This window comes from Coturnix japonica, chromosome 2 (genome assembly GCF_001577835.2).
Source record: "Coturnix japonica isolate 7356 chromosome 2, Coturnix japonica 2.1, whole genome shotgun sequence".
NCBI classification, from domain to species: Eukaryota; Metazoa; Chordata; class Aves; order Galliformes; family Phasianidae; genus Coturnix; species Coturnix japonica.
In genome coordinates, this window is record NC_029517.1 from 51,476,028 (window position 1) to 51,491,644 (window position 15,617).

At 38.5% G+C, this 15,617-nt stretch overlaps 1 long non-coding RNA gene across 1 annotated transcript in view; it reads left to right on the forward strand.

The window, feature by feature from the left end:
* Positions 1-11,452: 11,452 nt before the first annotated feature.
* The window catches only part of LOC107309507, a 61,961-nt gene continuing 57,796 nt past the window's right edge, over positions 11,453-15,617 (forward strand). Inside the window, exon 1 of the long non-coding RNA XR_001553203.2 lies at positions 11,453-11,647. This is a non-coding gene — a long non-coding RNA (uncharacterized LOC107309507). The remainder of the gene's footprint in view (positions 11,648-15,617) is intronic.

Sequence of the window (15,617 nt, forward strand, 5' to 3'; positions counted from 1 at the left end):
GATGAGATGACTGGCTTGCTGGACAAGTTAAGGGCAGCAGATAATGTTCATCTTAGGTTTGGAAAGGCTTTTGACTCTATCACTCATAGCATCCCACATACTCAAGCTGACAAAGTACCAGTTAGATAAGTAGACAGTAAGGTGACCTGAGAACAGGCTGAACTGCTGGGCTTAAGAAGTCGTGGGCATAAAACCCCACTGAGGTCACTAGTAGTGTGCTCCAGGGGTCAGGATGGAGTCCAATCCTCTGTAACATCTTCACTAATGACTGGAATGAAGCGATACAGTGCAGCTTTCTTCGAGCTGGGAGATACGCAGAACTTCAGAGGAAGTAGAAGAAGGGGTGAGCCAGCAATTGATAGGCACAATCAATGTTCTGCCTTTCAGGGAAATCCTGGCAAGATAGAGCATGGATCCAACAGGAATCTCCTTAATTTTGTCCACAGGAAATGCTAAATCCTGTGCACATGGAGTAGTAACCCCATACACTAGCATAGGATGTGAGGCCAAGTGACTGGAAAGCAGTTTTAACAAAAGAGGCCTGGAGCTCCTGCTGGACACCAGGTTGAACATGAGCCAGCTATAAACTCATGTCACAAAGAAGACCAGCAATATCTTGGGCACTTCTCTTGGTTAAGGACACAAAAGGAGCAGGAAGGAAAGAAGGGCTCTCCATTGGGACACTCAGTAAGTCACCAGAAAATCAATGTTTCCAAACTACAGCTGAGCTGAGAAATGTCAGCATTTTGGATTCAGTTCCCTTCACAGTATGTTTTTTGTGTTTGTTTGTCTTTTCAGCTGTCACCCAAGGAGCTATGGATTTCTTTTCAAGTGAATTGATCCCAGATTGTCAGACCACAGGATACCAAGAAAGATCACATAGGCCTGTGTTTGATTGTCTTTCATGGAAGTGCCAGAACAGTAAATTGCTTCAGGAGTGTTAGAATGGCACCAGTGGAGCATGAAATAAACAACTATGAAGCAAAAATACCGATAACAGGATGAAAAGGCATAAGAAACACCAAATTTATGTATGGAAAGGAGACAGCAGCATTCTCTGTCTCAGGCTGTTACTGACTTAGATATGTAACACCGTGCCTTCTCTGTTTCCTGAGTAGTGCCATCCAGCTTGATAGTAACTCCATTAATCAACAGATTGGAAAGAGCGTATAGATATTTTCAGTGATAGGTCTGATGTATTGAAATCCCACCTTGCTGACTTCTGTCTGAGACAGCAATCTGCCCTTGCAAAATGCATTCAAATGAGGAGCTCATCAGCACTGTGACACTGGAAGTAAACTGTCATTAATTGCTTGCTGTTGTGCAATGCCGTAAATGTCTTTTCTCCTTCTTAATGGCTGGTGGATATTTATGAGATTGAGTGGCCTATTGTAGAAAACATCACAGACTTAACTCCTTTATATTTCCCCTCCTTATTTTAGCCTACCTTTAGTTGTATTTGGCTGAAGAAAAAACTAAAACAATGTCCTGTTCAGATTCGGCCCAGCACTTACTTCAACATCTCTTACCTGCCTATGAAAGACTAAAATAATAAATGAAGATCTGAACATCTCAAAACAGACATATCTGAAATTTAGGAAGCCAGAGTGGAAGAGAGCTTGAAACCTCCTCTGGCCTTCAGGTGTGACTAAATGGAGAGCCTCCACAATTTGTTTTTAAGCAAACTCAAAGCTCTTGTTGGTCTTGTAGGTGAATCATGTATTTTGCTGTTTTTCCTCTAATTCCTACTGTTGTTGCTTTTACTGCTTTGTCCATGACAGCTCCAGAATCCTGGTTTCCTGCCTGGCTTCTGTTGTCTGCAGTGCAGTTAGTGAAACCCATGCATCTGCCTGGCCTGGCTCCTTGCCTCCTTGTCAGACTGGCCAGTCCCACTGAACACATGGCTGCTGCAATGCTGGAATACCCTCCCAATGATGTGCCTACCAATGCTGGAGGCAAGAGGTTCTCCTCCCTGTTACAGTCTGGAAAATAAAATCACTGCAATTCATCTCACAATACTGCTGCAAAAAAAGCTGAAATATTACTTACTGTTCAAATGAAATGCATAAATGTACCTTTACCCATTTACCACCTTCATAGAATGTGACTTATTTGTTGTTAAAGACAGTCCAGTTCACCTGGTGCTTTCATGATAGATTTTTCTAGCCTCAGAATTTAACATTTACAAATACAAAATCCCACACATTTAAATTTACATTTAGTTTCCTTCCTCCTTTTATCTGAAGTAATCCATCATTTGAATGATTTAACTTTTGGAATAAGATTGTCCCTACACACTGAGATGTTATCAAAGAACAGCATGTGTATTTGTACTAATGGGATGATTTGCTGGTATGGGTTTTTATTCCGTGCCAGACAGTTCTGTCTCCAGTGACTGTTTCTATCATCACATACTTTACTTATCTATTTTTTGGCTGACCTTTTGTAGGCATTGTCTTTCATAAACAAAAACCAGTCAGGAAAACCGTGACTTGCAAATTGCATGATTCTTCAGTACTTACAGCAACTCAAAACTTACTGTTGTTGATATGTACAGAGAAAGAAAGGCTGGCCTTGTGAGTAAGGTCTTGCACAGGACTCAGAAAATCTGTTTTAATTTGTGACTCTGCCACGCATTCCTTGTGTGGCCCCTAGAGAATGGTGTAGGTTCAGAATCCAAGCTGGATAAACGAGATAATAATTACTTTGCGTTACTTTGTATTTAGCTTGCTATTACATTACAGACTTTCTAGAAAATACTATAACTTTTACTGCATTTATGCAATATCTAAAACAAAGGCATGCAGCCTCCTTTTTGGCCACAAGATAGTATAGCAACACCGAGAATAATGTTAAAAAGCAACAGATCAGCCCTCTTTTTTTTTGCATGTGTTCAATGGGAAGTAGCAGGTGAGCTTGCTGTGACCTGTCCCAGAGACATGATGTTAATGCATTTCACAGTCAGGTACCCCCAAGCATTTTTGATTCCCTGTCATTTATCCAGAGGATGGATTTAAAAGTCACAGAAAGACAGTGAAGAAAATACTTCTTCATCTTAAACAATCACCCATAAATATTGGTGAAATAATAGATTTTTTTTGTCTGAACTGGAAATCCTTTCTTCACCCCTCAACAGGAATGATGTAGGATCTAAAGGACTGGGACAGTGCTGCAAGCTGATGATATGAGTGTAAGGCTGACACAAGTCTGCGGAGCACCCATTTGGAGGAAGCAGATGCAAGATTTGCTTACATGTCATTAAAATCACATCTATGGCCAGAAAGATGTGCTGCAATAATAATCATGTCTAGTAAGTTATGCAGAATTCTTCTGGAAAGAAGGAATGTGCAATACTGGTACTCATTTCACCTGTATCTTCAGAATGAAACTGAGGCAGATTATCCCTCATGACAACAGGCTGTCCTTAAAACAGCTTATTCTGAGTAGACGTGCTCCTATATTTGTACTGAGAGTTGCTAAAAATCTTTGGCAAGTTTTCCTAATTCAACATCAGAATTCAGCATTCTGTAGTGAACCTGAATAAAGTTGCATTCGTCTTGCAATAATTTTTGACTTTGTGAGGAAGAGCTACAAACTCAAACTGGAAATAAGAAACCATATCATGTCATTTTCAAGTTACTTCAGAATGCTTGACTGGCCACATCCTCTGTACCCTGCAGCTGCCAAGAGCTACCTTCCAAAAAAGCAGTAACAAGACTGGACAATTATACCAGCCAGCACTTGAACAGAGAATCCTTTTCTGACCCCTGAAGGTGAATAGTTTACATCTGACATGAAATACAATCCCCTTGCCCTTTGCTTGTGTATTTACAAATACTGGTAATGATCACTGGGACATAGGTCTGTTTCTCTAGAAGTGAGAATTCAAGCTATTCTCTCTGAATCTAAAGAAATCCCTACAGCTATTTGCTTAGCAGATCATTCAAAGCACTTCACAGGAGAAATGTATTAAATATATGCCCTGAGAGTTGGGAGATTTCACACATAAATCAGTTCTGACAGGAGCAGACCAAAAACAAACACTCAGGTTGGCTTAATATGTAGAGAGCTAACAACAATCACTTGTCTGGCTCAGACTATTTGAAAGTGCCAAACAATTCTCAAAATTTGGCAGGTCTTAATGCAACTGCAATTGTTGGCAAGGCAGGACTTGAGTCCTGGTGGTTCCTGAAGGATATTCTGCACAAAAAGCCACGGTAGAATGAAGACAGAAGCACTTGTATCATCTAACACTTCAACTTTTATGACGTTGTAACCAAGACTTCAGGCTGTAGGCTCTGAAGGTCTTTAGGACAACTATCGCAAACTCTTTTTGTAGGCCTGCTGGAAGAGTATGTTTTGCCTTTTCTGTTAGTCACTTAGGGTTTGGATTTTTTTTGACACTTTTTAGTTTCTCTATTTAGATAGTCAAGCATTCTGCCTCCTTAGATACTATATAAAAACTGAAACCGGATTTTCTTTTTTCTTATTTTTCTTTCTTCCTTTTTTTTTCTTTCTTTCTCGCTATCTTTCTTTTTCTTTCTTCTTTTTCTTTCTCTTTCTTCTTATCTTTATTTCTTTCTTGTCTTCCTTATACTTCCTTTTTTTCTTTTTTTTTTCTTACTTTCTTTCTTTCTCTTTCTTTCTTGTCTTTCTTTCTTCCTTTCTTCTTCTTTTTCTTTTCCTTTTTTTTTCTTATCTTTCTTTCTTTCTTTCTTTATATTCTTTCCCTTTCTTTCTTTTTTCTTTCTTTATTTTCTTTCTTTCTTATCTTTTCTTTCTTTCCCTTCTTTCTTTTTCTTAGACTTATCTTTCTTTCTTTCCTCTCTTTTAGAGACCTGTAGTTCTTATTAAAGTCCACTTTTGACCGAGATCACTTCAAATCTGATGTTGATATAAGGTACTTTTATACATGTATTAGCCTACAACTCTTTCCGTTGTCTATTCTACAGAGAACACAAATATCAATAAACCTTACTCACATGATAAATAATAGAAGGACATAGGTAAAATAAAAAACAAACAACCAAACCGAAACATAACAAAAACAGAAATAAATGACTGTTACAGATAAAGATCAACCCATTTAAAATTCTTGCTGATCTTGTGCATTTCAGTCCACTGAGTTATTACAAGGCACATTCCAATTTTCCAGTTCTGGTGGCCTGATCGATTGTGAGGTTTAAATCCTGCAGTCCCTCAGACAAGTTATTGATGTCTGGGATTTTAACTCAGTCCATTCCACTATTGAATCATCAGAATACTAAAAGACTATTACTGTAACAGTTGTATTGCTCTTCCTTGGATTTTATTAGGATTAGTATCAAACTGCAGAGTTTTGCCTCATCTGCTGTTTTCTGAATGTGTTCTTGTCAGAATAATGCCAGCTATAAGACAGGGCAAAGTACACTGGCAATGACAAGACAGAAATTCTTCCATTTTGTTGTAAACTGCAGAGGCATACATGACTAAAGATCAAATGAGAAGGGCTTAATAAAATAGATGGGAATTTGAAGTCAAGCCCAAACAGGCAATGGTTGCATTAGTTGAGTTTTTGTATCAGAGACTCCCAGAAGATTGGGCATTTGGTGTCATGCTTAGTGCTTCCAGCCTGCAGGACACAGTATCATTTTAGCTTTCTGCCCTATGGTGTGTGGTGCTTTTGCTCAGCTCTGCTTTGTAACAGCTTTTCCTTCTTGAGAGGTCTTCCTGCCTTGCCTCCCTTTATTATGGCTTATCATCTTCTCAAGAGTTGTTTTTTATTCTCAGTGAAAAGAGAAGTTTTTATATCTTCATTTTTATGTTTCTATGAACTTACGCTGGCCTGGAAATTGAGTGAAAAATCTGTGAAATCGCTGACACAGCTTAGTGCAACTACCCAAATGCAAGGCACTAAAACATGCAGTGACCTTCCTCATAATGTTTGACATTTTAAACATTTTGTTTATGGAAAGACAATTAGTAAGCAAGACCCAGTGAATAATTCCCGGTAAGAAAATTGAGTAGAAAAAGACTTTTCTATTGATGCATGAAATCTATTTAGAAGAGCTACCAATAAAAACAAGCTTCTTCTTAGGCAATTTCAGTGACAGCATCTGCTGGTGGCTTCAGGAGATATTAAGTTTTGGAGGACGACTTTGAAAGTATTCTTACAGGAAATGGTTACCAACAAATTCCATACAAGCTTTGCTTTAGATATAGAAGAAAACATACATGGTAAATAAACAATCTATAAGCAGTCAAACTGTACAAGTTCAAACAAGCTAAGGATTTTCTATGAAATGCATCACATTCAGATTAAATTATTCACTTTCTGACACATGACTTCCAAATTATCTCTTTCCAGTCTGTATATTGCTCTGGTCATTTTGGTGTTATGTAGATGTGCTTTAGCCGACATAGCAATGATTATGACGGCAGTCTGAGAGAGATGGTATTAGTTGACATTGCAGCAGAAATAGTAATTTTGTTTCAGATTGCATGAAGATCCTTTTGTACTGAATCTTAATTCTCATTTGTTTTGAAATAACATTGAACAGTGTCCAGTGTATCTATTCATTTTGCTAACCTACACGTGAAGTAATTCCACTTCTAATATGAAGGCCTCATATTGACGTGTACACCTTACAGTTCTTCTGCAATTATGTTTTTTGCACTACTGATGACTGGTGCAGCACACTCTAGCAATATTCAGAATAGTATAAATGGTGTGACTTCATGGTTTAGATTGACTAAAAGACAACAAATGTATAGTATTCCCCCCCTTTTTTTTCATACTCTACTTCAGGGATAAACCCTCATATTAATCTCCTTTTACAGGTGGGAAGATTTATTTTGACCTAATATGTCATATTTAATTTTCAATTTATATCAGCATAGAAAGTTTATTAGTTGGGGAAAAAATCCTTTTTTAGTTTTTGTTTTACACACGTACATGGCTTAAAACATGATTTTTCTTAGTAATCTTATGTGAGCTTGCTATGCTCTTTGGCACAATCCTTGTGAAGACTGGGTTATTTTCAGAAGGAAATTACATTTGCTTTGCACATGACATGCACTGTGGCATACGTTCATAATTTCAGATTCCTTGTTGGCCAAATGTTACAGTGACTGTCATGACTGAACTTCCAGTTATCACAACTTGGCTGACCATGATGAACTTCTACACATTTTAAAATGCTGAAACATGAAATATGTCAACTTATTCCTGTTTGTCTTATGGTGGACATAGGAGTGATTTATTTTTTTTCCCCACAGGAATTGCAGTTTCCAGAATTCGTGTTTTCTAGGGGCTCCCTAGATAGAACAAGTTTGTTTAATCATCTCTTTAAGGATCACTGTTCTTGTTTGCATCCGAATATCTGCCTATTGCTGCTACAGGGAATAAACAACAGCGGTGCTGCTGGATTTGCTCTTCCCTCTCTTCATATCAGACATAAAAAATATGTGTTATCAGTTTCTGAAATGATGTAACTTAGTTTTTCTTTGCCGTAGGGAGATGACAGAACTCTTCTAGACAGTATTTCTGATTCATCTCTACCTCACAGAAGGTCTGCATTTTGAGATTTTCTCTCTTAAGATTTCTATAAAAATAGCTGGGCAAAGAAGATACGGAATACTACTCAAATACAATATTTGTTCCCAGGATATCTGTGGGGTGAAGTTCTTGATTAACATTTTAAATCCTTGTCCTTCCTTTTTGGTGTGAGTTTTGCCTGTGTGGGCAGGAGGCAACCCTTGAGGAGCAGCTGGCTTCCCATTGCAGTGCCTTTCACCCAAAATTGTTTTATTCCTTTTCAGAAAACCCCTTCTGGATCCTCAAAGGATTCAGATGATATTCATGAGTTAGGATCTTGCTGCTGCCAGACCTGTCTGTGGCCAGTGGTATTTGACTGCCCTGTATGAAAAGCCAGTTAAGTAGAGCAGCTGCAGGGAGCTGCTGAGCTGATTCAGTGATTACCGATGTCATATACAGAAGTTCCTGCTGTAGCTTTTTGTAGAGAAGAGACTGCTTTCATGTGCTTCTGCTTACTCCAACCATGCTTCGACAAATCAAGATTAGAAGATGAAGATCAAATAGCTGTGGCAAATCAAAACAGGCCTTAAAAACTCACAGCAGTAGAACATACTTAATGGCGTAGAATTCCTATTTTCCTCACTGATCTGAAGTAGTTAAGTTTCACTGAAATGTGCTGTGTCTAAAAGATACATGAGCTGTATTTCCAAAAGCTATTTGAAAGTCCAAGAAATCCCAGGACCATAAGAAATGGTAAAAAACTTCTTGTCAGTGCAAATCTCATCAGTTGCAGCCTGTTTTTCCCTGTCAGTTTGGATGCAAAGGTGAGCAGAAGGCATGCAAGCCCTTGCTTTCCTTAACAATATCACCTGCAGCCTTCTCCTGTCCTATGCTGCATAGAGTTTGAATGACATGAAGTAATTACAGCAAGCTTTATCAGCAAAATTCAAGCCCACTGGGCTTTTGAAGATCAAAAGACTGTCATGGATATGATCAGTTCCATTTATCATGTTATCACAGCCTCCATTTTCACCTTGTTCTTCTGAATGATTGCAATTCTAGTTTCAGCTGCAGCTTTTATGCATCCCTTTCAGTCCTTAGACCTTCAGATCTAACTAACTGCATCCCCTTTATCTGCTCAGTAATGACTCTCTGGTTGACATGTTGTTACAATAGAGTGAAGCTTGAAACTTCCCCTGTGTATTTGTAAGGCTGATTGTTTCTATGGGGGTGCTGAAGAATGTAAGTTGAATCCGCAAAATGTGAAAGTGAAATCTCTTCAGGATCTATGTTCCCACAAGCCTTTTTCACATTTTTCATTCTCAGAACTGAAACAATAAACTTGTCAGCCCATCATGAATATTGAAATCAGAAACAAACAGAAGTGAGACTCTCTGATAAAGCACTCTGTTCTCCCCTCCCTGCACCCAACGTGTTGATACTGCTATGCAGAAGCCTGGCATTTCAGTTACAATAGATGAACTGTTGTTATGAAGTATGATCTGATTGGAATAAATTTGAATGAAGAGTTGCTCAGCCATATTCTTGGTGAATTAACCTGCTGTGCTGCTACTCCATTTTAAGGAGACAAACAATTTTGGACTCCATTTTCAGTCAGTCAAAATTCACATTATCTGTGAATTTTCAAATTCAACTCCTGCACCTTTACCAGATGATTCTAATCCTTCTCTTACCAAGGAGAAATATCCCACACTGCACAACCATACCTTATTCATGTCACCGCTTTTGGCAGTACATACATTTGTGAACAACTGTTTTCAAGGATGGGGCACAGGTGGAGTAAAATTTCATCAGCAGTCTCTAAGGAACTCTTGAGAGCTCACTGAGAATGACAGCCAATGCCACTGAAGCAGTCTGGTGCATTAGATTCACAAAAACAATGTCACATCTCCCACTGATTTTATGATTTTGTTTCTCTTTTAATGCTTTAAGAAAAAAAAAACCATTAAAAATAAAATAATTTTAAAAAGTTTTGTCAACTTAGATACACTTTTACTAATATTAAGCATTTCACAAGAGCTCTTCTGAAAGTTACACCTCTATTTTATGATGTTGGCACATGACATCAGAGGCAGATGTTGATGATACAGCCTCATGTTTTTACATGTGAATAAACCAACTAGCTTTAAGTTAATTTAGTTGAAAAACAAATCAAGAAAAGATTACATAGTGCCTCTTTTGACATAAAATTTCCAATCTTAAAACTTTACTTAAGTGAAGTCTGAAACTGAGTGCAAGATCAGTAGATGAAGTTTACAGCAGGTAATTAATTGCTCCAGTGGAGGATACTAGGTGGAAGTAATCAGACTTTTAAGTAAAGCCAGTGTAGCATGGTAGACAAAAGTGATACATTAAGAATGCAGCAATACTGCAAAGTCCATGAGAAAAGATATCTTAGTTTTAAGACATGAAATATAGAATTATCAAGTCAATAATTCCTGGTAAGGAGTAGCTTTTGGAGACTTTCAGATTCATTCTCAAGACTCGTTCTGAATTAACATCTTCTGTAATCACCTCTGTTTTCTTCCCATCTATGACATTCTATTTGTTACAAAAAAGATGAAAGTAAGATCATCCTAAAAATCATCCAGTGATTCTTATCCTAACCTCTGCTAATAAAGTGCTAGCTGATTGACTGTTTATAAGCACTGAATTAACTCCTCTGCTTGGAGACTTCTATTGACTGAAAATATCCAGAGATCAAATGGACAAGTTCTCTTTGATTTTTTTATTGCACCTCACAGTGCAGAGTCTGATAGCACAGAAAGGCTTCAACAGAACCTCTAGTGTTGAGAAATAAACAAATAACTTGTGAGATCACAGTATTCAGTGGTGATCACAGCACTATCCAATTTCAACATCCTATATGAAGCGACTGCATCCATATTGGCATGTTTTTCTTGGTTACACTGCAGCATCCTTTCCTTAAGACATAATCCCAAGAAACTGTATGAGCAATAAGTAAACTTTGTGTAAAGCCCCTTAAAGAGTTTTTCAAGTTAAAAAGCACAATGTAAAATATAAATAATTATTTAATAGTTAAAGCATTGAGTTATCGTGTACTCAACTGGAAAAAAAAACACAAATGTCCTCTGATTTCCCAGGCAGGTCACTCAAGTAGGAAATATTAGATAGATCAAAGAGCTTTAAAGACAGAGTAAGTTATAAAAGATGATTAATTTTCTCCTTATTCCTGGGTAAGGAGTGTAAGACAGTATCAGACAATCACTAGAGAGGACTTACCCCAGATTAAATTAGTCAGATCAATCAAATAGAACCACTATGCTGCTGAAACACAAGGCTCAGAACAAAATTTCATTTGAAGTTCCACTTGAAGTTGTTCTCCAGGCAATTTACAATGGTGTGTGTATAATGCCATATCACTTGAGACAATCATTTTTGTAATTAGGGAAGGTAATAAGGAAAAAATGTTTACTTAATAGGAATACTTTTTCCTCTTCTAAATAGCTTGTCATTGGTTGGCCCTTCTGGCTGCCAGGGAGCACTGCCAGCTCAGATACAAGTACTCACCAACTGGAGTGTCCAGATCTCTTTTTGTGAGGCTGACCCTTGCCCCCAAGTCTGCAGATACAGCCAGGGCTGTCCCATCCCAGGTGCAGAATCCAGCACTTGCTCTTCTTCATGCAGATGGTGACCACCCTCAAATTTGTCAAGATCTTGGTGCAAGGCCTCTCTACCCTCAAGGAAGTCAACACTCCTCCCAGTTTAGCATCATCCACAAATTTACTTAATATAACTTCCAGATCTTTATTGGAATCAACAGTGAAAACATTAAAAGGCCTTAAAATGGAGCCCCACAGAATCCCACTGGTGACAAGTAGGGCAACTCTCAGGCCACAGCCTCCCCTTGCCCAACACAGCCATATTTTGTTGTCCTGGGATGTTCTTAGGGTCATAATGCCATGGCATTATGATTTCATGGACCACCTCCCAGAAAACTGCTGTTACTATGGGGATCCTGACATCAGAACTTCAACTGTGACATGAGCCAGCCAGCCAACAAAGGCAGGCAGTTACGGGCCGTGACTCCAACCAGTGAGCCAAGGCAGGCAGGCTGGCAGCAGCTGTGACTCCAGCCAGACAGCAAAGGTAGGCAAGCATGGGCTAAGAAAAGGAAGAAGGGGAAAAGGGTAGGGAGATGGGCCTAAAAACAAAACAGCAGCAACAATCTGAGGAGAAACAAACTAATTTACTAAATAAGATATTGGAATGCAAGATAATCTGGGGAACTCTAGGCCGGTGAGTCTCACCTCTGTACCTGGAAAGATCATGGAGCAGATCCTCCTGGACGACATGTTTGATCACATGAGGAATGAGTGTGATCTGAGAGAGCCAGCACGGCTTCACCAGAGGTAGGTCATGCCTAACTAATCTGGTGGCCTTCACTGATGGAGTGATGGCATTGGTGGACAAAGGGAAGGTGACTGAAGTAATTTGCCTAGATTTGAGTGAGGCCTTTGACATGGTCCCCCAGCACATCCTGAACTTCAGTCTGGAGGTACATAGATTTGATGGGTGGATCACCCAATGGATAGGGAACTGGTTGAAAGGCAATAGACTTTTCAGGTGGTGAACAATGGTTCAGTGTCCAGGTGGAGGCTGGTAATGAGCTGTGTCCCCCAGTGGTCTGTCCTGGGGCCGGTGCTCTTTAATATCATTATCAATGACATCTATGATGGAACTGAGTGCATCCTCAGCAAGTTTGCTGACACCAAGCAGTCACTGGTCACTGTGGCTGACAGAGTGGAAGGAAGAGATGCCATTCAGAGGGACCTCAGCAGACTTGTGGCCAGACAAGCTGGCAGCACTGCTTATGGAGGGAGTTGGAACTTGATCCTCAGGCTCCCCTCTAAGCCACTGTATGATTTACATGATATAAGTATCTTTTCCCCATACCTATTCATTTCACATGTGGATTAACAAGCAAAAACTTCTGAATGTGTCATTCATATACACAAATGATGATTTCTGCTAATGATCTGTTATGATGAGAATTAAATTTCTGAAATAGGACTGCATCAGAGCTGTGCTCCATACCTTAATATTTCTTTGCAACTCAATGTCTTTCAGATACAATTGAATTTTATTACTCAGTTTTACTTTCTAGGAAATTATGTTTTTCTTTCTGTATCTAACTTGTATTTTATGAGTAGCATACTGAATATGCCTAGTTACTGTGCAAAGCTTGTTGTTAACATTTCTAAACAAAATAAGGGACTTGTGGAAACTTTCTATGAATTAAGTGAACTTTTGAAATTTTACTTTCCAAATAGTTCATTAATTCTTATTAAATTCTTGTTTACTAGATTGTTCCCAACTAAAGCATGAAGGTTTGCTTTGGAAATGTTTTTTTTCAATGAATCTAACAATCTCTTTTATCCACTAATGTGATGATGTTTCCTCCAAGCCTTGGTATAAACTTCACTCATGTTCTTTTAGTTAAGCATTATGCAAATTTTAGATCTCTAATTTGGAAAACGTAATTTTTATTGGCTAAGTTGGTAATGATATCTATTCATCTATTTTTGATTGTTCTGTTGCTTCCTATAACAGAAGCTAATTTTCAGTCACTTATAACCTTATCTGAACTGAACCAGCTGGCAGAATTTTACACGCTTCTGGACAACTCAATGTCATGTAAATATTTAAGCAAACCAGGTTGCTCATTTAAAAAAATGAGTCAAGTGCATGGGGGGGCTGAAATTTGCTATTTTACAAATATTCAGTCTGTTAAAATCCATTTTCTGTACATTTCTTAGGAATAATGTCTTGAAATCTTCAAGTAGGTCCTGAATAGCAGATGATAAACATTATTATTATTACTATTATTACTATTATTATTATTAAACTCTGGTTTATATTTCCTTGTTACCTTGTTTATAGGTTTTTGAAAATAAATCTTTAATGTGTTACTGAAAACTTCTGCTCATATAAATAGTGTTTATTCTACGTATAAAGTGAACATTCTCGAGCTTTCCCATAATGGATGATCAAGACTTGTGAGCGTCACTGCCCTTGTGCTCACAGTGTTTATGGTCTCTTAGAGAATGTTGTCCTCTTCTTATTTCTCTTGCAGCTGTCTAATAAGTAGGGTATAACCATCCCTTTTCAGGGGAAAAGGGTAATTATCAGGATACAAGACATAATAAGAGGAAAACAGGGCAAGAACAGGAGACAGAGCAGGGATTGGAACTGATGAATAAGGAAACAAGCATCTTCTATTGCGCATCCCTCCACATCACTTCTTGCAGCATGTATTGACAGCCTGGTTTTTGGTCTGCAAAACACCTGTTTCAGTTTTCTCTTACACTTTCTGGGGAACTATAAACACGGGTAAGCAAATAAATAAAAATGTCCATGGGGCCAATAAAGCCTCCTTCTGATCTGCCCTCCTTGGACTCTCTTCCAGGAAGTGAGTCTAATTAAGTTATATTCACAGTAAATTGTAAAACATGCCCATGTCACAGACATCTCTAGAGACTGGATGTGGGCAACAGCTGAATTTATTGTATCTCCCTATGTGCCTACAAGGTACTCTTTTCTTCCACAGATATTTCTGTTGTGGGACCTTTGGCTTGACTGACCTCCAAACCAAGCCATTATAGCAATAGATATTGAGACAATGAATCAGTTCTTGGATTTGGGCAGTTGTTCCATCTTCATAACTGAAGCTGAAGAGTCACAGAGGTTCAGATTTCATGGGATGTTTCACAAGCGTGAATTGGGATAGTATATTTTCTTTCAGCCGTTAAAGTTTCCTGTATCAAAGCTACTTCTTTCTGGGGTTTCCATGATCTTTGAGGGGAAGAAGACTCCAGAATCTATGTCAGGGCATGAATCTTGTTCCTAACCCAAATGCTGTGCGTCAGTGTACCTTTCTGACCAAGTAGGTTAACAAGTTAGTATCTGCTGGATCCAGAAGAGGACTACATGTACTTTGTTTTTCTGGAAGCTGGCTGAATTTTGGGCATGTTGGGATGTGTGCCCAGGGTTGTGACACCAGAAGACTTCCTGCACAGGGGTGTTTGTAGTGTGATTTTTCAGGCCTCGTCTTTTGTGTAGGCAGATGACCACAAGAGTGGAAGGAATTAGAGTTGTGTTTTTTCTGTCTTTTGTAGATTAATGTATTGGAGGAAAGAAATCTGTTGCCCCAATAACCAGTAGACACAAGCTAGGGGTTGCAAGACTCCACTGATTATGAAAATCCCATTACTGAGAAAGATAAAGTTTCAAAGATGTTACTGTGACACTGAGTAGAATGCATGAGTCACAGCTGGTAGTCACATGACATCTGGAAGTTTGGTCCCTGTTGCTGGTGGGTACCTATTTATTGGATCAAAACCTTTCTGTAAGGCTGCAGTCAATAAACAAGTCAGTCTCATCAATGTAAGGTCTTGGAAATATCCTTGGCAAAGACCTGCTGTTTCTCTCAGATCTTGGAACTTGATATAAGAATGGCACTTGACTAGCCAGAGAAGAATGAAACCCAGTGATGAGCCTTTGAATTTTTCTACTCAGGTAGCAGCATGTAGACAGAAACCATGGCATCTGAACTCGCAACAGCAGTACTAACAGACTGGGTGTTTTTGCAATGAATACTAAACAGAGGTTACTGTCATTGCCTCTGAGCTTACTCTGACTCATTTTCTTTTGAAGTTGACTCATTTCTTTTTGAGGTTTTACAGAACCTCATTTTCTAAATTCAGCTATACAGGAGAAGATAATAGAATTATTGAGATGACAATAACAAAATGTAGTAAAGGGCAACTAAAAATAATGCTTTCTCTCTATTGAACAGAAAGGAATTTCAGTGGGCTCAGTTAGTGGTAATCTAGAGCAGTGTCCTTATCTAGGAGAGGGTCACAATACTGGAACAACTTTTGTCTTTTTGTTCTTCTCTTATTGTTATTCTTACAGAGGTTGTGATGTCCTTCACATTTTTCCTAATGATTTTTTATTTCAGCATATACAGAATGCTGGATATATATTTCATTTGCCTCTCCTATGTCCTGAAATTATTTTTATCCTACTCTCTAGTGAGTTGCATTACTTCAGTAAA